The 4,599-nt window shown below is 25.2% G+C and overlaps 1 protein-coding gene across 1 annotated transcript in view; it reads left to right on the top strand.

Annotated features, from left to right (window-relative positions):
* Positions 1 to 1,360: 1,360 nt before the first annotated feature.
* Positions 1,361 to 4,599, top strand: part of LOC106682675 (uncharacterized) — a 6,292-nt gene continuing 3,053 nt past the window's right edge. Inside the window, exon 1 of the mRNA XM_014423671.2 lies at positions 1,361 to 1,417. The gene's annotated coding sequence lies outside the window, so the exon portion shown is untranslated. The remainder of the gene's footprint in view (positions 1,418 to 4,599) is intronic.

A 4,599-nucleotide genomic window follows, 5' to 3' on the forward strand; every position in this document is an offset into this window, starting at 1 on the left:
TACAAATTAGTTATCTTATAGATTTTTGATTATGATCAAAATTGTAGGTTTTTAAGTGTAGTTTAGTTTTAGTAGGATTCCATAAATGTAGAGAGTATTTGAAGAGTATAGTTTAATTTGAACAAGATTAGAGTAGCTTTCCGCGTATTAATATCATAAATTAAACAATAAAGTTGATTACTGCAAGATTTGGATGTTTTTTACACATTTCAATTCCGGTCTCTAACCATAATTATTAAAATAAATTTTATTATTTTGACTCTAAAAGAAAACGTATTTCGACGCAATAAATCATCGAGCTGATTCAACCTAATTAATCTATTCCATGAATGGTTATATAGTAAGATTCAGGAAAGCTGTTTCGAGTATAATGTTAATCAAATAAAGTATGTTCAATATTTAGAGTTCATCAAGAAATTCAACAAAGGAAACTTACGAATTCGTTTCATTGCGCCTCGATTAGAGGACTCACATTAGTACCCTCTTTTTTTTTTATTCAAATTAAAATTTAAGCTCTTTTAACATCTATTTAGTGTTTATTTTATTTTATTTGTTTGCCTGTTCCATCAAGAATCTTGCTGGAAAAGAAAGTTTATTTACTTCATAAACATTCGTTTCGTCGTTATTATCGCTAAGTATCTCTAAAAATATTTATCTTGATTTGAAATATAAGTATTTTTATTCCTAAAACAATAAAATCATATTTAAATTCCAACACTTGATTTTTCTCTTTTCCTTTCGTCTGATGAGATCTCAGAAAAATAAAAATTCCTATTACCTGTATATTATGGCAGAGATATGTTCATATAATTACTTTAAAAAAATTAAAATAATTAATTTCTACTTTTTCAGGAAAACATTAACAAACAGAAAATTTATGAGGTTAATAAAATTATAAATTACTTGAAAGGCTTAGGGAAGGAATACATAACTGCAATACTCTTCTGGTTTTTTCAAATAAAAAATAATTTAAAAAAAAAAACAGAAATCACAGATAAAATGGATTGCCCTCTTAAAACGCTTATGTGTTCAACTGACGTGACTAAAAGGATAATAATATATAAGGAAGGCTTTGATGGGCCCCTTGTATTGAATTCATTGTATCTGTTGAACCTGATCCTGTTAAATTTCTACACATCCCCCACCATCGCCCAAAGCAGCGTATAATATGCCCGTGACGGAAAGATGGGCCACTGGAGGGGATGAGCCTAAAGTAGAGGGGGGAAATGTGAGTGACTTGGTTGGACAGGTGGGGCCACGCCTACTGGTGGGCGTGGTTTTGGTCACCTCTGGCTGACTGTCTGTTCGGGTTGACAGTCTGTCTCCAGGCTTAGGTTTGTTAGCACACCGGACCGTCTCTAGAAACTTACAGCTGTTGTTTACGTCGTTCAAGTGTTACCGCCCTTACGTTTATCAGGTATTTTTTTTAAAATTATTTTTACATGAGTTTTGTATTCTTATTTAATTTATTTGTTGAATTATAAAACAGTTTTTGGTAAAGTTAAACTGATTATTGAAATAAGTACGAAACATGACTCAGGTGAAAGAACACAATTACTTGTCTTCTGTTAAGAAAACTAAGAAAATATTTGGAATCCTAGGGAATAGAAAAATTGTGAGCAAGTGAATTGTTTTTTTCTAAAAACACATCCACGGATCCGATCTTCAAAATTAGAATATTGATATTAATTCCTCTTACTTCTTCTTACTATCCTTTTTATTCACAATATTTAATAATATGACAATAATTTATAATAAGACAAAATTTATTCACCGAACAGTTGACAATGAAGTTTTTGTTTGAAGTGATTCTATAAATGTTTATAGAATATAAATTTTTCTATAAATAATTCGATGATCAGATTGTAAAATTGTGGTTTATATCGTAAATCAAAAAAGTGCCGTTTTTTAATTAATTTTAAAAATAAATCATTACTAAAGTAACATATTTTAAGAAAATCTCCCCCATGGTGTTTTTTACTGAAAATGATAAACAATAATACTGAAACAAAAGTTGAAACAGGGCTTCATTTCAATATAAATAAGTTTGCAAACGTATTTACAATTTAACCCAAGAAAATAATTTTTAAATTATTCAGTCCATTCACTACTTTAAATGTAAAAGTTGTATTGCAAGAATATTTTTTTTTTTTTTTTAGAAGTTAGCAATTTTATAAGATGTACACATAATTGAATTTAACTCATAACTAAAGATTCCTTTTTTTTTTTTTTTCATAGTTTTGCTTTCTATCCTATATCATATTCTGTAAATAAATATTTTAAACACCTAGTGTAGAAACGTCAATTTGTATTACTCATGACTAATATATAGATATGATTAATAAATAATTGTACCGTTAGTAAATATATTAGTTATCTATACGGTAAAAATATAGTTGTAAATTTATAAAAAATATATATCATGATGATTTATACATATTTGGTAGTAACTACTTTTATTTATTTTTTTGAAATGGCATAAATCAACTACAGAATAAGTAGTTATATTTCTATATAATCAATAAAGCGATATGATTGTTTTTATGAATATTTTAATTTTAATTTAATATTATTTGCAAATAATTAGCCAACTACTAAATCTTTTTCAGTTTCACAGGGACATAACTGTTAATAGATTTACCTTAATAAAACTACTGTAGTTACACATTTAACTTTTCACTTAATAGAAATTTATTAAAATATAATTTTAAAGTACACTCTTTCGAAAAAGTAACATAAATAAGTTAAAATTGAATATTTTTTTAAATATTATTGTCGAATCGCCTGCAATGTTCCTCCAAAATATTCTATTCACTCTTTCTATGAATATTTATGTAGTACACACTGTAATCCATATTTATTATTAAAAACATTCTTTTCAGGTACCGTAAATATAAAATAGTTTCATATAAAAAAAAAAAAGGATACAAATTTAATTCATTACACGGGTAGAAAATTTCATTTTTCACTAACAATGACAATGAATAATGAAATCACTATTCATCCCAAAATCCATTATAACTATCAATATTAACTAATAATATGACCACTTACAGAGTTTCAAATATATTTCAGTGAATCATTCCAAGAATTACTTTTTCTAAAGTAAATAAATATTTATCACTTTGTAATATTATATATATTATATCAAAAAGTGATTATTTAAGAAAAAACTAGTGAATTTGACTTTAAATTTAAGTGTTCTTCATAAAACCTTTGAGCAAAATAAATATTATTAACACATACCATAGTGAGCTGAAATATGGTCTGAACAACGATAAATAAATTGACCTATTTATGAAAAATGGAGTTTAGTAATGAAATTTTAGTAAATATAATATTTTACTTGTCAAAAATGTATCAAGCATTGTCAAAAATGTAAATTAAATAGATATACTCTTTAGTTCAATTTTTATATCATTAATAAATCATTTCAATTGATAATTTTATGTTCTTTTGATATTGCCAATAATAAATAACTTGTCATTATCACAGATAATAATAATAAAATAATGAATGTATAAAATAATAATGAGAGACAGAACTGATTCATTTTAATTAACAAATTCATAGAGAAATTTACCATAAACAAACATAGGTATTACTGATAATATCTCAGCATTATTTTAATCAATATTAATAATAATTGTTACTAAAAATATGTTTTCATCTAATTTAATTTAAAGTAGGATTCTAATTTTGATTTTATTATAAGACTTCATTGATTCTAACTTCTTAGGAATAAATTAAAGTGTACAATAAAGTATGAGATAAATATACACATTAACAAATATAAAATTGTATTAAAAAATATAAAACCTTATACTTATAATACAACCATAATTAATTACTTTGCATTGTAGTGAATTCCAAATTTTATATAACAAGAATTAAAGTTTAGGTACTAATATTCTGAGAATAAAATAAATACACTGTACATACATAAGATTTTTTAATACAATATAAAAACAAATATTACAATTGGTGCAGAGCATTTCACTTCGACATCATCTGTTTTAGATAAGAACTACAAAGCGCAATTATAGATCTAAATTCCGTTTATTATTTGTCATAATAAAAATTTTATTTTTTTTATAAATCAATAAACAATGGCTTAGGTTATAAAAGATCCAAGAAAAAGTTTGCAACTAATTTAATTATTTACTTATATGTTAATATATTATTTATTAATAAAAAACTTTTATTTCTTTTACACGTCCAACGTTTCGGCCAATTCGGCCATCTTCAGGGACAATCTACTCAACTCACTATGAAACATATAATTTAACCATTCCAAAAACTTCATACAGGCTATTCTGCCCAGGTCAAAACATTTATATCTAATAAGTCAAATATCCATTAAAAACCACAGTCAAAATTATTTCTCTTTAAACACTATTAATACACTTTTATTACAACCTTCTTAATTGTAATAAAAGTGTATAATAGTGTTTAAAGAGAAATAATTTTGACTGTGGTTTTTAATAGATATTTGACTTATTAGATATAAATGTTTTGACCTGGGCAGAATAGCCTGTATGAAGTTATTAGAATAGTTAAATTATATGTTTCATAGTGAATTGAGTAGATTGTCCCTGA

The sequence above is a fragment of the Halyomorpha halys genome, unplaced genomic scaffold (genome assembly GCF_000696795.3).
Source record: "Halyomorpha halys isolate HHAL.00 unplaced genomic scaffold, Hhal_1.1 Scaffold434.1, whole genome shotgun sequence".
NCBI classification, from domain to species: domain Eukaryota; kingdom Metazoa; phylum Arthropoda; class Insecta; order Hemiptera; family Pentatomidae; genus Halyomorpha; species Halyomorpha halys.